This window comes from Wyeomyia smithii, chromosome 3 (genome assembly GCF_029784165.1).
Source record: "Wyeomyia smithii strain HCP4-BCI-WySm-NY-G18 chromosome 3, ASM2978416v1, whole genome shotgun sequence".
In the NCBI taxonomy this organism is placed as follows: domain Eukaryota; kingdom Metazoa; phylum Arthropoda; class Insecta; order Diptera; family Culicidae; genus Wyeomyia; species Wyeomyia smithii.
This window is the reverse complement of record NC_073696.1, coordinates 146,147,032-146,165,179: the sequence shown is the minus strand read 5'-3', so window position 1 is coordinate 146,165,179 and position 18,148 is coordinate 146,147,032. Positions and strand designations below refer to the sequence as shown.

The 18,148-nt window shown below is 39.6% G+C and overlaps 2 pseudogenes; both read right to left on the bottom strand.

Moving 5' to 3' along the window:
* Positions 1–9,069: 9,069 nt before the first annotated feature.
* On the bottom strand, positions 9,070–9,189 carry LOC129733443 (5S ribosomal RNA; annotated as a pseudogene).
* Positions 9,190–17,785: 8,596 nt separating this feature from the next.
* LOC129733442 (5S ribosomal RNA) lies at positions 17,786–17,905 on the bottom strand (annotated as a pseudogene).
* Positions 17,906–18,148: the final 243 nt, after the last annotated feature.

The following is an 18,148-nucleotide window of genomic DNA, read 5'->3' as shown; positions in this document are numbered from 1 at the left end:
ATTTGGCAATAATTTGGAGTGCCAATGGACTGCACGTCAACAGCTGATGCGTGTGCCTTGACCGAGTTTTGTTTACAAACATAACATTTCAAATGTGCATAGCTTACTAATTTTTTCCATCATGCATTCTCTAACTTTGATATTTGATGTTTTTATTGTTTTACATTAAAACTCATTTCGACATATATCAATCCATTTATCTGTATTAGGGTAATACTTTCCGCAGTAAAATGTTAGTTTGAATTGTCTTGTGGCCCTTTTTTTCACATTAATAACAGTTTAAATAACTTTCTTCAATTTTATAAAATAGCTTATATGCTATGCTGCGGTCACCTATTTTCTTCATCTTGATTTCTCTTCAAATATTTTCCTCCTTCTACTAATAACATTTCATTGAAAATAGTAGGAGGGTGGTATCCAAGACACGACCGCATAGTTGACGTAGGACTACAATAATTTTATATTTCCCTTTAAGGCTCTGTTTCATTTGAGCTCGTTTTACTTTTGGCACGGTTAGATTTTGTGCCAAAAACGAGCGATCATGTCTAATGACATTTCTTAGTTTTCTTCATTATTTCAACCAGTTTAAGCTCAACATTCTCCAAAAAAAGGGTATTTTGGTTCTTCATGTTGCCGAAGCGGCTGACCGAATCGGTAATACGGTTCCTGGAATATGACCGGAACATGTGCCGATAATATACTGATCATGATCTAAGTAGTACTAAGCCTCTAATTACTCGGGTATTAATATCAAGTATCTAGGTCGTCAGCCTTAATTCATAAAGCGACACCTCAAACGGCTTGGAACTAAATCAGGTTCATTGGTGGAAATATCTATGAAAAAAAGTCATGAAAAGAGAACCGTTCATTTTTAGCATGGTTCAATCTTAGCAACAGAAAAATTCTGCCGTGTCGTGTTTGGCAATATCGAACTGGGTCTGTATTTTAATTATTTATTTGCAGCACTCTATTTTAGAAGAAAAAATATTCTCTTTAACATTGATGAATGCCATTCATTCTAATACAGTCAATTTTCTTCAATACGCGAAAAGGCAAGCTACTATACAGACCTAAATTGAGTATGATTTAGTAGAAATTGAACAATATTTATTTGTCTTGTGAATGATGGCTCACTCTCCGATCACCAAGCGGCAAAGATGTCACATAATAAAATTTTCCTGCAGTTACAAGTTCATGGAAAAAAACGATAAAGAATTACAGTTTTTAAACAAAAATGTATTTTCACAGATAAATGGACATGAGAAAAACACAGTATAGATTTTATAAATAAACAACGCATTTTATCTGTACAATGAGCCTTATTTATATACCCTGCTATCTGCCTCTACCGACACGTACAGAATTTTGTTGTCCCCGATGACGCAGCGTATTTTGCGGCACCCCAACGATCATATTGAATTCTTATATTTGCTACTATACGAAACAAATAGACTACTGCAGTGATAGACGACAAATGACCAGCGCTCTATTCATACATTGCTCGGTGCAGTACTGTTGCCTGTGCTAGCATGTTTTCCTTCAAGGCATCAGTTTTAATAACATTCCAACAGCAGAACCTAAAACTGTCTAATAGTGGAGGTGATTACGAACTTTCCGAAAAAGCTTCACCTTCGAGACATCAAATAAGGCTAGGCTCATGGAAGCGAACATTAGTTGACCTATTGGGACGGGGAGATTCTGTAATTTTTTTTTGCCACTGCTATACAGGGTATTACAGCAGGCAGTTGGTGTCTACTCATGAAGTCTGTGCGAGGCGTGCTCGCATGTGATTGGTACATTGTTCGTGAAAATTCGACCTTAAAACTTTTATGAAATTTTCACTGTTTAAAAATAAAATGATAATGATAACTGAGGAATCAATCCAACGACATATTGATTATTGTAATCTATCAATTGGTTACATCAGTATTACCGTTTGAAATCTTTCATTCCAACGTTACACCTTGGTTTTTAAGTTTCCGCAGAATATATCTCGATATAGTGCGGTTAGACGTACTCCTACGTCAAAGAATCTGTTTCTACATAATATATTATTCTTTCATCTCTCTATCTTTGTTTAATCTTGTTTTCACCGAACCAACCGCATCGGTTCAATCTTTTCTTTTTCCTCTGTCAGGCATTTTCTGTCTGTTCCATAAACAAATCTTCTCATTGTACAATCCGCGTTGATTAAATATTCATCGTTTTCATCTGTCTTCATGTACAATGTTCGTCTAATACCTGGCGTCTTCTTAACCCCTCATATCATCTTCTATTTGCGTTAAAACTATCTCGTCACTTTCTCGTCTGATTTATTTTTTAATCTTTTGAATCTCTTTTTGAATCTTTAATTTTCGAATCGTCTCTTGCTACTGTCATACTTACATTACTTACACTTCTCCTGGTATGCAGTAGCCTGCATACTTCCTCTCCCCCTTACGTCCGAAGTTGCGATTGCCCGTTCTAGTGATTCCTGAAAGATAAGAAGGTTAGGAAATAAAAGAAAAAATTTCGCACTTCCATTCATACTGGGTTGACTACTCCCTTTTCCGTTCACCTGATACGCATTCATCTCAATCGTTCCGGGTAGTCACTCCCGTTTTTTCCACTCGCCCGATCTTAACTAACAATAGATAGCTGGAATCTTTTAACACCAGTACTCGTCTGAAAAGCTTGGCCTTCTTGTTCAAAGTCTCTCCTAGTTTTATTGTCGTCCGTTATTTAGGTTATCTCCATTTCAAAAAAAAATCCCAATACTTCATTATCGGTTTTCTTTTCTCATTGGGCCATAAGCCATTTTTAATTAGTCAAACCCCGTTCTCATGCGGTCTTTTGTTCACTTTATATTTTTCGCATGTTGACATTTGCGTTTTACAAAAAAAAAACTAATTTCTTTTAAATATTTTTTCCATTGCAACCTTCCATGTCATTCTAGTAATTTAAATTACCCACGTTTTTTGCTAATTTAACTCTTATCGGCGAGGTTCCGCGTCCCTCACGCCTTCATTCGTATTTTAATTTTTCCAGCTATGTCATGCCATTGGTCCGATATTGAGCAAGATCGCGCTAAATGACCTATGGTCGAATATCGACCATTTTTGATTTGAATGAAACTTTGCACAAAGTTTGGCTTAGCAAACTTTTCACAGGTGGAGAGATTTTTACACCCATGAGTTACATTCTAAAAGGGCGTATGCCTTCTGGCATAGGTTTTATTCGAAGCATTGTAGCCCAGAAACCGTTGGTTGTATAAAAAAACTGTCTGAGAATGAGTTGTAGGGAATTAAAAATGCACAATAAAAAAAAATACACTGTACAAAAAAATTTTTTTGACTAAAAAAAATTAAAAATAAGCATTAAATTTCTATTTAAGAAAAAAGAGTTGAATTTTTTTTTAATTTATATTTAAGAATGAATTGTATATTTTTGATCAAGCATTCCAATAAACGTATGGTTTTTGCTAGAGAACCATGGACAAATTAAAAAAACGTTTATTTTCCTAAATAATTATAATTTCTCGAGCTTAAATTAAATATAACTCGAAAACCAATGCCTTTAGAATGTTTACTACCAAAAGCTTTTTGATTCAAAATGACTCTCTGCATCTTTTAAAATCATCAGAATACAAATATTTTGAAAAATGTTCGAATTGAGCAAGATCGCGCGAAATGCCCTATGGTCGAATATCGACCATTTGTTAATTTGAATGAAACTTTGCACACGTATTTGGCTTAGCAAACTGAGCATTTTTCACAGGTGGAGAGATTTTTTACACCCATGAGTTACATTCTAAAAGGGCGTATGCCTTTTGGCATAGGTTTTATTCGAAGCATTGTAGCCCAGAAACCGTTGGTTGTATAGAAAAACTGTCTGAGAATGAGTTGTAGGGAATTAAAAATGCGCTATAATGACCAAAAAGATTTAAAAATAAACATTTTATTTCAATTTAAAAAAAAAAGAGTTGATTTTTTTTTAACTTTTTTTTTAAAGAAACTTGACGTTAATACGCAACTTTTAAAAAAAAGTCCAGGATGGAGAAATGAAAAATAATTGTTTTACGGTAGATTAATTTTTTTATGAAAATTCTAATTCAAACATTTTTCAAAATATTTGTATTCTGATGATTTTAAAAGATGCAGAGAGTCATTTTGAATCAAAAAACTCTTGGTAGTGAACATTCTAAAGGCATTGGTTTTCGAGTTATTTCTAATTTAAGCTCGAAAAATTATAATTATAATTATAATTATAATTATAATTATTGGAATGCTCAAAAAAAATTTGTTTTTGTACAGTGTATATTTTTTTATGGTGCATTTTTAATTCCCTACAACTCATTCTCAGACAATTTTTCTATACAACCAACGGTTTCTGGGCCACGATGCTTCGAATAAAACCTATGCCAAAAGGCATACGCCCTTTTAGAATGTAACTCATGGGTGTAAAAAATCTCTCCACCTGTGAAAAATACTCAGTTTGCTAAGCCAAATACGTGTGCGAAGTTTCATTGAAATCAAAAATGATCGATTAAATTTTTCGCGTATTTCCAGGCGATTTGAATGATTTTGCTCAATTAGAGTTTTCATAAAAAAATTAATCAACCATAAAAAAACTATTTTTCATTTCTCCATCCTGTACTATTAAAAGTTGCGTATAAACGTCAAGTTTCTTTAAAAAAAATAAAAAAAAATCAATTTATTTTTAAATTGAAATTTATTGTTTATTTTTAATTTTTTTTGGTCAAAAAAAATTTTTTTTTGTATAGTGTATTTTTTTATGATGCATTTTCGATTCGCTACAACTCATTTTCATACAGTTTTTCTATACAACCAACGGTTTCTGGGCTACAATGCTTCGAATAAAACCTATGCCAAAGGGCATACTCCCTTTTTGAACGTAACTCATGGGTGTAAAAAATCTCTCCACCTGTGAAAAATGCTCAGTTTGCTAAGCCAAATACGTGTGCAAAGTTTCATTCAAATCAAAAATGGTCGATTAAATTTTCTCGTATTTCTAGGCGATTTGAAATGATGTTGCTCTATTCTCGAAGGCTGTATATCGCTTTCGGCATTATCTTCACGCCATTTTGTTTTTATTTTTCCATCTTGCCGTTTAATTTGTTTTTAGCTTTTGACTCTTGTCATTGAAAGGCTCTTGTTCGCGCCAAAACTCCCGCCTCAGCTGGGCATTACTGTCACCCGTGAGTGACCAGCTGAGGCCCAAGCGACGCCGGTTTGCGCGCGATTATTTAAGGCTTTGTTCTGGCTCTACAATGCTGCCGTCCGAGAGGCAGTCTATAAAAGCGCTCTCCACAGCAGCGCCAGGGTTAGTTATTAGTTCATTGTAATTAGTCAATTTGCGTCCGGCGACAGCGTCGGCACGCTGCTCACTTGTAAATATTTTCCGTTTAGAATAAATGTACAGTAAAGTAGTGAACATTTGTGTCGTGTCGTTGCACTCCGAAAGAAAACTTCTCTCTGGGCCCTTATTGCCCCCTCGTGATGCCAAAGGGCGAAAATAACCCACAACGTAGGGCCGTGCGCGATCATATTTGGTGCCGTGACCAGGATCAAATATGATCGCGCACGGCCCTACGTTGTGGGTTATTTTCGCCCTTTGGCATCACGAGGGGGCAATTAAGGCCCAGAGAGAAGTTTTCTTTCGGAGTGCAACGACACGACACAAATGTTCACTATTTTACTGTACATTTATTCTAAACGGAAAATATTTACAAGTGAGCAGCGTGCCGACGCTGTCGCCGGACGCAAATCGACTAATCACAATGAACTAATGACTAACCCTGGCGCTGATGTGGAGAGCGCTTTTATAGACTGCCTCTCGGACGGCAGCATTGTAGAGCCAGAACAAAGCCTTAAATAATCGCGCGCAAACCGGCGTCGCTTGGGCCTCAGCTGGTCACTCACGGGTGACAGTAATGCCCAGCTGAGGCGGGAGTTTTGGCGCGAACATACTCCCCCCCTTGAAACCCCCATGGGTTTCAACGTTTTCCGAATGAAGGGGTCCGGCAGGTGGAGGCACGGCTCCGAATATCAACACAAGGAGGCAGGGCTCCTGGAGGCATCGCTCCGAAAGGTGGAGGCACGGCTCCGACTATCTACACGAGGAGGCAGGGCTCCGAAGGGTGGTGGCACGACTCCGAATATTCACACAAAGGAGGCTAGGCTCCTGGAGGTATCGCTCCGAAAGGGTGGAGGCACGGCTCCGAAAGTAGCGTGGACGCAGAGGTCCGTCAATGGAGGCACTGTTCCATAAACATCACTTTGTACAGACGCGTTGGTCCGGGATGAATACACAGCTCCATCGAAAGCAGGCACGGCTGCTAACCATTCCATAGCGGGGACGCATGGATCCAAGTGAAGGCACGGCTCCAAACACACATAATGACGCAGAGGTCCAGGCGGAGGTTCGACTCCGAAAACTCGTGGACGCAGCGGTCCGGGTGGAGGCTTAACTCCGTCGAAAACAGTCAGGTGACTGATGCGAACTAAAATTGTCGCAGCGTAAACGTACTGCATTGTTGTATATAAGAATAAATACTTAACTAAGCAGGATTGTGGGGCAGCAGTTTTCGGTCGCCGCGGTTGACCTAAACGCGCTACCCCTAGAGGCATCGATTACTGGAACCGCCTGGCCACTTCTAGCTTGTGGCTGCCCACGCTGAAACGGATGAATGTCGATTCGTCCCGTTGATCAGCATTCCTTGAAACTAGTGGACGGCACGGTAACGGTAAATTCCTACTGCTTGTGCGTCGCTGTCTCCGCACTGAGTGGCGCACGGAAGTCATTGTCCGAAGATGTTTCACACTACCAATCTTCACGTTGTCGGTTGCAAATTGATAAAATTCGTTCGTTTGACCTTCACACGACCTTGTAGTCCAAAATCCACTCACTTTTCTACGTACAAGTGGCTATTGTTTCCACTCCACTTTTTATTTGTTTCTCTTTGCCATTGCGATACGGCCGACTACCGACTAACAACTGTCGGCTGACATTCAACGCGTGATGGATAAATCGTAAACGTAAAAATCTTCAACACTTTACCTAGCCGTGTAGGTTTAGCTCGATGAGGGTGACGTCCCGTTAGTAAAAATTGGCATTCGAAGTGCCCCAGCAAAAACTATTTGCGGTGGTTGCAATAATTTACACACTAACACGACGAGAACACGTTTGTCCGCACTTGCGCGGCGGATTCGAAAGAGTTGCCGGTGGCTTGCGATAGCCTAACGTGATACCAAATTGGCGCGATCCTGGTCACGGCATCAAATATGATCGCGCACGGCCCTACGTTGTGTTGAATTTCGCCCTTTGGCATCATAGTGGGCAATTAAGGCCCAGGGAGAAGTTTTCTTTTCTCCGACGACACAAACGCAAATCTTCACTATACTAAGCACATTTATTTTATGTATAATATTTACAACGGGGCAGCGTGATGGCTATCTGCCTGTGGGGAGCAATTTCTTGGCCCTGACATATCTCATCTGACAAACGTGACAAAAAATCGGCGACTACATTCTCGCTTCCTTGTTTATACCTGATGCTGCATTCCAAACCCTGCAGCTTCAGCCTCAATCTTGTCAGCATTGGAGATGTCTCTTTGAGCCTCCAAATCGCTATAAGTGGTCTGTGGTCCGTGTTAACGATAAACTTTTGACCAAAAATGTAATGTTTAAAATATTCTATGGCCCATACAATTGCCAGTAGTTTTATTTTTTTCTATGATATGATACCTGTTCTTTGCACCTACGAGTGCACGACTCGCGAATGCGATCGGCCGGTGCATGGGTTTTTCGTTTGACAGGACGACCCTAATAGTATAATTGCTAGCGCCTGTCGTAATAACGAAAGTGTCTTGATAATCTGGCTGGACCAAAACCGGCTCTGTTATCAGCGCGTTTCTTAAGAATTCGAACGCTTCTTGGCATTCCTTTAGCCTTACAAATTTAGCGTCTTTCTTCAACAGATCATTCAGCGGTTTGCGCTTCTCCGCGATGTTTGGAATAAATTTCCTGAAAAATTCACTGTTCCCAAAAACGATCTTATACCTTTCATGTTTGTGGGTGGCTTAAGGCTCTGAATGACCTGAATATTTGCATTGGTGGCTTCTATGCCTTCTTCATTGACGACGTGACCCAAATACTCCAGTCCTTTTTCAGAAACTGACACTTAGACGGTTGTATTTTCAAATTATGTTTACGCAAAGTTTTGTAGTACTTTGCGCAAGCTATCATTATGGTCGGTGATAGTATCACCGAAAACTATAATATCATCGAGGTAAACAAATTCTTTCACGTCCCCTATCTCAAAAAGAACAGTATTCATAAGTTTTTGAAATGTTGAGGGACTCTTCTTTAACCCCATCGGCATTCGCGTAAATTCGAATGGCCTTTTGGAGTGGAAAACGCCGTTTAAGCCGCATCTCGGCGGTCGATCGGGACTTGGTAGAAACCCGATTTTAAATCTATTGAGAAGAAATATTTTACCCCTCCAACATTATCCAATATCTCATTTATTAGAGGTATTGGGTATACAAACGGCTTGGTATACTTCGTTCAATGACCTGAAGTCCACCACAATTCTGTATCTTTTATTACCGCCAGCATCCTGTTTTTTTTGGTACACATAATACCGGTGCATTCCAGGGACTAGTGGTGGGTCTATAAATACCCTGCGCCCTCATTTCATCGATTTCTCTATAAATGTGCCTTCTTGTATCTTCCGGAAATTTGTACTGCCTTTATAAATAGGCAAATCTGATGAAGTTTTAATGTTGTGTACTGCGGCGTCAGTCATAGTTGATCTATCGCCTTCGAAAAAGAAAATGTCTGCGAAGCTTTCAACTATATTCTTCACTTCAATATCAATATCAATATCAGTTTTTCAATTCTTGCAATACCTTTTGACTCTGGTGTCAGCTTGTGCTCCAACAGGTCATAGTCAACCCAGACAACCAATTTTCTCGTATAATGCAAACAGTCATCGCATTGTACGTACATTTATACGTGATAGTTACATGGCACAAGATGCTGCTAATGTAGCTTATACGCGCAAAAGTGGAGGCGATATGCGTGCATTTCAAAAATGTCACCCATCTAAGTACTAATCGCGCCCGATGTTGCTTAACTTCGGTGATCGGACGAGGACCGGTGTTTTCAACATGGTATGATCGTTGACATTTTCAAAAATGTCAAAAAAAAAAAAAGCTTTATAACATATATGAGCTGTTTCATAATTTAATGCCACTCTACAACTTCATATTTGCGATTTGAAACGAAACTATAAGCGATATATGAATATACACTACGGGTTTCTTTATTACATAATGCGACTTCACAAGTCAACATTAGCAAATTATTTCAGATATTTATGCGATGTTCGCCGTGCATTCTTACGTATTAGTTAATTATAACATGCGATGAAATCACCTTTTTAATAAAAAATACAGCGAACAGTAGCAATTATTATTCATTATCTTACCTTACCAAACAGTCCCAAGCCGTGCACTATGGTCGGAATCGTGAAATTTCACGACAAAAATCTGTAAGTCGGATACCGTAGATGCTAGAGATTTCTTGTCTTCTAGATAGTTACTCTACTAAGAGGAATCTATTATTTGGTATGACTGGTTACTAGGGTGGTCCTATTGTACTCAAAATAAAAATTGAAACTTTTTTATCTTACTACTTAGAGCAATATTGTCTTCCACAAAATTGTAGTTAATTTAATTTCATGAAACTTTGTTAGAAAAATTATTGCTCTACCTCGTTTCTTCACTGTTTTAGGTCAATTTTTCCAAATTCATTCGGGGTGGGTCTAAAAAAATTACTATTATTGCTCTAGTTTTTTCAGCTTTATTCGGATTTGAAAGTGGTGTTCCAGTGACTTTTAGGGCGTGAAAAACTGCATATTTTGACACTAATAGATAATTGCTAACTTTTCAGAGAAAAAAGTTACACGTATTTTTTCGTTTTAAAATGACACTTTTTGAAGGCACCCTACTCCTTTGTTTGCACATATATGCAACAATAACACGTTTAGGATGAAAGTTCATAGTTTCACCTTCAAAATGCATTATGTAGAATTAGTCAGCTTTTGTTTCCTCTTGGGTTAAAATTTATTTAAAAACTTCTAGTTTTAACACAAAAATTTGCTAATCTAGCATTCAAAACCATCTAGTTATTCCAATTCGATTTTTATTTGGAAAATTTCTTCCAGTGACTTTCGGGGCATGAAAAAGCGCTTATTTTGATGTCAATAAATAGTTTCCAATGCTCGTAGAAAATAAATGATCGTTGTTTTTAAATTTAAAAATGGCATTTTATAGGGTTCTCTACATATTCAAATATTTACAAACCTGAATTGTTTTTATATTAATCCAAGTACTCTTTCCACTCAATCGTAGACCTTTGAATATGTGTTCTTTTTCTGGCAGATCTGAAGAATCCATAGCACATCCGTAAAATTCGCAGCTCTAGAATTTTTCGGGCGTGAAATTGGCGATCGTTCCGATAATATTTGTTTCCAGCTTCAGGGCCTTATTCAATAAATCCCGTGGAAAGGGGTAGACTTGCCATGATCCTGGTAGAGTGTGCTAAAATTTCATGAAGTGTCGCAGGCATGGGATACCAAATACTTTATTTTTGAAGGACAAAACTATTATCTACAACTTTGCCGGAGATACTATACCGATCAATCAAACCGTTTAAATGCTTGAAACAGTTTTGATCATTTATAGACACTCGAATGCACAAAATGTTATCTTTAGCTTACAGGAACACCAGTGCAATGTTTCAAAAATGAGTTGTAGGGAATTAAAAATGCGCTATAATGACCAAAAAGATTTAAAAATAAACATTTTATTTCAATTTAAAAAAAAGAGTTGAATTTTTTTTTAATTTTTTTTTTTAAGAAATTTGACGTTAATACGCAACTTTTAAAAAAAAGTCCAGGATGGAGAAATGAAAAATAATTGTTTTACGGTAGATTAATTTTTTTATGAAAATTCTAATTCAAACATTTTTCAAAATATTTGTATTCTGATGATTTTAAAAGATGCAGAGAGTCATTTTGAATCAAAAAACTCTTGGTAGTGAACATTCTAAAGGCATTGGTTTTCGAGTTATTTCTAATTTAAGCTCGAAAAATTATAATTATAATTATAATTATAATTATAATTATTGGAATGCTCAAAAAAAATTTGTTTTTGTACAGTGTATATTTTTTTATGGTGCATTTTTAATTCCCTACAACTCATTCTCAGACAATTTTTCTATACAACCAACGGTTTCTGGGCCACGATGCTTCGAATAAAACCTATGCCAAAAGGCATACGCCCTTTTAGAATGTAACTCATGGGTGTAAAAAATCTCTCCACCTGTGAAAAATACTCAGTTTGCTAAGCCAAATACGTGTGCGAAGTTTCATTGAAATCAAAAATGATCGATTAAATTTTTCGCGTATTTCCAGGCGATTTGAAATGATTTTGCTCAACTAGAGTTTTCATAAAAAAATTAATCTACCATAAAAAAACTATTTTTCATTTCTCCATCCTGGACTATTAAAAGTTGCGTATTAACGTCAAGTTTCTTAAAAAAAAAAAAAAATTCAATTTATTTTTAAATTGATATTTATTGTTTATTTTTAATTTTTTTTGGTCAAAAAAAATTTTTTTTGTATAGTGTATTTTTTTATGATGCATTTTCGATTCGCTACAACTCATTTTCATACAGTTTTTCTATACAACCAACGGTTTCTGGGCTACAATGCTTCGAATAAAACCTATGCCAAAAGGCATACTCCCTTTTAGAACGTAACTCATGGGTGTAAAAAATCTCTCCACCTGTGAAAAATGCTCAGTTTGCTAAGCCAAATACGTGTGCAAAGTTTCATTCAAATCAAAAATGGTCGATTAAATTTTCTCGTATTTCTAGGCGATTTGAAATGATGTTGCTCTATTCTCAAAGGCTGTATATCGCTTTCGGCATTATCTTCACGCCATTTTGTTTTTATTTTTCCATCTTGCCGTTTAATTAGTTTTTGGCTTTTGACTCTTGTCATTGAAAGGCTCTTGTTCGCGCCAAAACTCCCGCCTCAGCTGGGCATTACTGTCACCCGTGAGTGACCAGCTGAGGCCCAAGCGACGCCGGTTTGCGCGCGATTATTTAAGGCTTTGTTCTGGCTCGACAATGCTGCCGTCCGAGAGGCTGTCTATAAAAGTGCTCTCCACAGCAGCGCCAGGGTTAGTTATTAGTTCATTGTAATTAGTCAATTTGCGTCCGGCGACAGCGTCGGCACGCTGCTCACTTGTAAATATTTTCCGTTTAGAATAAATGTACAGTAAAGTAGTGAACATTTGTGTCGTGTCGTTGCACTCCGAAAGAAAACTTCTCTCTGGGCCCTTATTGCCCCCTCGTGATGCCAAAGGGCGAAAATAACCCACAACGTAGGGCCGTGCGCGATCATATTTGGTGCCGTGACCAGGATCAAATATGATCGCGCACGGCCCTACGTTGTGCCTCTCGGACGGCAGCATTGTCGAGCCAGAACAAAGCCTTAAATAATCGCGCGCAAACCGGCGTCGCTTGGGCCTCAGCTGGTCACTCACGGGTGACAGTAATGCCCAGCTGAGGCGGGAGTTTTGGCGCGAAAATACTCCCCCCCCTTGAAACCCCCATGGGTTTCAACGTTTTCCGAATGAAGGGGTCCGGCAGGTGGAGGCACGGCTCCGAATATCAACACAAGGAGGCAGGGCTCCTGGAGGCATCGCTCCGAAAGATGGAGGCACGGCTCCGACTATCTACACGAGGAGGCAGGGCTCCGAAGGGTGGTGGTACGACTCCGAATATTCACACAAAGGAGGCTAGGCTCCTGGAGGCATCGCTCCGAAAGGGTGGAGGCACGGCTCCGAAAGTAGCGTGGACGCAGAGGTCCGTCAATGGAGGCACTGTTAAACATCACTTTGTACAGACGCGTTGGTCCGGGATGAATACACAGCTCCATCGAAAGCAGGCACGGCTGCTAACCATTCCATGGCGGGGACGCATGGATCCAAGTGAAGGCACGGCTCCAAACACACATAATGACGCAGAGGTCCAGGCGGAGGTTCGACTCCGAAAACTCGTGGACGCAGCGGTCCGGGTGGAGGCTTAACTCCGTCGAAAACAGTCAGGTGACTGATGCGAACTAAAATTGTCGCAGCGTAAACGTACTGCATTGTTGTATATAAGAATAAATACTTAACTAAGCAGGATTGTGGGGCAGCAGTTTTTGGTCGCCGCGGTTGACCCAAACGCGCCACCCCTAGAGGCATCGATTACTGGAACCGCCTGGCCACTTCAAGCTTGTGGCTGCCCACGCTGAAACGGATGAATGTCGATTCGTCCCGTTGATCAGCATTCCTTGAAACTAGTGGACGGCACGGTAACGGTAAATTCCTACTGCTTGTGCGTCGCTGTCTCCGCACTGAGTGGCGCACGGAAGTCATTGTCCGAAGATGTTTCACACTACCAATCTTCACGTTGTCGGTTGCAAATTGATAAAATTCGTTTGTTCGTTTGACCTTCACACAACCTTGTAGTCCAAAATCCACTCACTTTTCTACGTACAAGTGGCTATTGTTTCCACTCTCCGCACATTTTTATTTGTTTCTCTTTGCCATTGCGATACGGCCGACTACCGACTAACAACTGTCGGCTGACATTCAACGCGTGATGGATAAATCGTAAACGTAAAAATCTTCAACACTTTACCTAGCCGTGTAGGTTTAGCTCGATGAGGGTGACGTCCCGTTAGTAAAAATTGGCATTCGAAGTGCCCCAGCAAAAACTATTTGCGGTGGTTGCAATAATTTACACACTAACACGACGAGAACACGTTTGTCCGCACTTGCGCGGCGGATTCGAAAGAGTTGCCGGTGGCTTGCGATAGCCTAACGTGATACCAAATTGGCGCGATCCTGGTCACGGCATCAAATATGATCGCGCACGGCCCTACGTTGTGTTGAATTCCGCCCTTTGGCATCATAGTGGGCAATTACGGCCCAGGGAGAAGTTTTCTTTTCTCCGACGACACAAACGCAAATCTTCACTATACTAAGCACATTTATTTTATGTATAATACTTACAACGGGGCAGCGTGATGGCGCTGCCGCCGTGCGTTTATCAACTAACTACAATGAACTAATGACTAACCCTGGCGCTGCTGTGGAGAGCGCTTTTATAGACTGCCTCTCGGACGGCAGCATTGTCGAGCCAGAACAAAGCCTTAAATAATCGCGCGCAAACCGGCGTCGCTTGGGCCTCAGCTGGTCACTCACGGGTGACAGTAATGCCCAGCTGAGGCGGGAGTTTTGGCGCGAACAGCTCTTGATATTTTCGGCGACATTTTCCATTTCTTCACGCCTTAACTTCAGTTCTTCTGGTTCTGCCTATTGACTCCCGTCAATAAAATCATTCATCTTTTTCGGCGACTTTTCGTATTTCTTCACGCCTATATTTTACTTCCTCTTTACTTTTTCATACAGCTTTAGGTGCTTGCTATTATAGCTTATGCCATTCAATGTCGTATTCCATTAAATATAATCGGTCCGTTAACTTAGAAAGCATAGTTTACGTTCATATAATCTGTCATAATAACCCTTAAGGGTTATTATGAACTTTTTCTAAACGATTGCCGTTACTAATTACTGTAGTCATTTCGCTTGGAATGTCCACTAGTTCATATTGTCCCCTCCATATGTTCTGAAGCTTTTGGCCCGCCCCAGTCGCTATGGCCTTCACTAATACTTGTTCACCCTACATGGGTTTGTAATCATTAGATGATTTGTCGTAAATTTGTTTGCGTTTCTTTTTACTCCTTTTCAGGTTGGCTTGTGCGTTTGCATGTAAATCGAAAATTATTTTTTTCATTTCATGCGTGTATGCGTCATTAGTCATATTTTCCACTCCGTTCCGCTTATAGATCGAAGTCGGGATTCGAGCTATCCGTCCGTACAATAATTCGAACGGCGTATACCCTGTGGACGAGTTTATTAACGTATTGTATTCGAACGTAAAAAACGGTAACAATTCGTCCCATATATGTTTTGAATTCGAGGTTCGATCTCTCTACCAAGTTAGCTAGCTCCAACGGGGCACCGGATTTACAAATATAATTTTATATATACCGGATTTACAAATATAATTTTATAGGTGTTGGGAACCGTCTGGCTCTCTTGATTCTCCATTGGAGCGACAATTAGGTATCTGGTCAAGTCATCCTGCGTGACTAGACCATAACGATTTCCCATATCGGACTCGGTTAACACCACGATATCCATGTATAATTTTTCAAATGGCTCCGATACGGTCGTGGTGATCTGCATCGGAATCCTGTTTGATCTACCAACTTTGTTCTTTTGGCAGGAATCATACTGCCGAACATAGTTCTCGATATCCCGTTTTATTATGGCCCATGTAAATAGTGTGCCAATCCTCTAGCGCATTCGTCGCGCTCCTACGTGCCCTCCTAAGGGTGTATCTTGAAATTCTCTTAATATTGTTTCCACTTGATCTGGTGCAATAACTGTACGCTCGCTATTAGAATTGTACAGCACTATTTGTTTTTTCTAGCTTACCCGCTAGGATCTGAATCATTTGCAGAATTTTCTGCTGCTTGATTTTCCTGAATGATATTAAACGAATGACCCCGACAGCCTTCACTGCCGCGGGGCTCTTACTGAAGCTACCTAAAAATTGTGAAAAATATTTTCGGCAATCGATTAACGAATTTTCGCTGCCATCTACTATGAAACCGCCCACCTTCTTGTCTTTATATTTGAGTACACCATCCTCTACGTAATCTTTCAGTCTCTGTGACAGCTGATACAGTGTCTGAAGTTTTCTGTACGCTGTGCGACTGTTTAAAAAACGAGCATCGATATTCCTCTCGTCCAATATTCTATTTGAGACTTCCACCGTCTCGCTTGGTATCAGGTCATTTGATAATACCTGTGAAAAGTCATCATATGAAATGTTGACGAGTAGTTGCTCATCCTCGTCCTCAGCGATGTCCGCAATGTCTATGGCTCTCAAATCTTATATTGTGCCGTTCAATTCATCTGAAGCGTTTTTCTGCTGCTCTAGCAGGCGTTTCTGCTGGCGCGTAATCATTGCTATCTGCCTGTGGGGAGCAATTTCTTGGCCCTGACATATCTCATCTGACAAACGTGACAAAAAATCGGCGACTACATTCTCGCTTCCTTGTTTATACCTGATGCTGCATTCCAAACCCTGCAGCTTCAGCCTCAATCTTGTCAGCATTGGAGATGTCTCTTTGAGCCTCCAAATCGCTATAAGTGGTCTGTGGTCCGTGTTAACGATAAACTTTTGACCAAAAATGTAATGTTTAAAATATTCTATGGCCCATACAATTGCCAGTAGTTTTATTTTTTTCTATGATATGATACCTGTTCTTTGCACCTACGAGTGCACGACTCGCGAATGCGATCGGCCGGTGCATGGGTTTTTCGTTTGACAGGACGACCCTAATAGTATAATTGCTAGCGTCTGTCGTAATAACGAAAGTGTCTTGATAATCTGGCTGGACCAAAACCGGCTCTGTTATCAGCGCGTTTCTTAAGAATTCGAACGCTTCTTGGCATTCCTTTAGCCTTACAAATTTAGCGTCTTTCTTCAACAGATCATTCAGCGGTTTGCGCTTCTCCGCGATGTTTGGAATAAATTTCCTGAAAAATTCACTGTTCCCAAAAACGATCTTATACCTTTCATGTTTGTGGGTGGCTTAAGGCTCTGAATGACCTGAATATTTGTATTGGTGGCTTCTATGCCTTCTTCATTGACGACGTGACCCAAATACTCCAGTTCCTTTTTCAGAAACTGATACTTAGACGGTTGTATTTTCAAATTATGTTTACGCAAAGTTTTGTAGTACTTTGCGCAAGCTATCATTATGGTCGGTGATAGTATCACCGAAAACTATAATATCACCGAGGTAAATAAATTCTTTCACGTCCCCTATCTCAAAAAGAACAGTATTCATAAGTTTTTGAAATGTTGAGGGACTCTTCTTTAACCCCATCGGCATTCGCGTAAATTTGAAGTGGCCTTTAGGAGTGGAAAACGCCGTTTAAGCCGCATCTCGGCGGTCGATCGGGACTTGGTAGAAACCCGATTTTAAATCTATTGAGAAGAAATATTTTACCCCTCCAACATTATCCAATATCTCATTTATTAGAGGTATTGGGTATACAAACGGCTTGGTATACTTCGTTTAATGACCTGAAGTCCACCACAATTCTGTATTTTTTATTACCGCCAGCATCCTGTTTTTTTTTTTGGTACACATAATACCGGTGCATTCCAGGGACTAGTGGTGGGTCTAATAATACCCTGCGCCCTCATTTCATCGATTTCTCTATAAATGTGCCTTCTTGTAGCTTCCGGAAATTTGTACTGCCTTTATAAATAGGCAAATCTGATGAAGTTTTAATGTTGTGTACTGCGGCGTCGGTCATAGTTGATCTATCGCCTTCGAAAAAGAAAATGTCTGCGAAGCTTTCAACTATATTCTTCACTGTCTTAAATTCCATATCAGTTTTTCAATTCTTGCAATACCTTTTGACTCTGGTGTCAGCTTGTGCTCCAACAGGTGATAGTCAACCCAGACAACCAATTTTCTCGTATAATGCAAACAGTCATCGCATTGTACGTGCATTTATACGTGATAGTTACATGGCACAAGATGCTGCTAATGTTGCTTATACGCGCAAAAGTGGAGGCGATATGCGTGCATTTCAAAAATGTCACCCATCTAAGTACTAATCGCGCCCGATGTTGCTTAACTTCGGTGATCGGACGAGAACCGGTGTTTTCAACATGGTATGATCGTTGACATTTTCAAAAATGTCAAAAAACTTTTACGATGAAAAAGTTCATATATGCAACTTTAGCTGATAAAGCTTTATAACATATATGAGCTGTTTCATAATTTAATGCCACTCTACAACTTCATATTTGCGATTTGAAACGAAACTATAAGCGATATATGAATATACACTACGGGTTTCTTTATTACATAATGCGACTTCACAAGTCAACATTAGCAAATTATTTCAGATATTTATGCGATGTTCGCC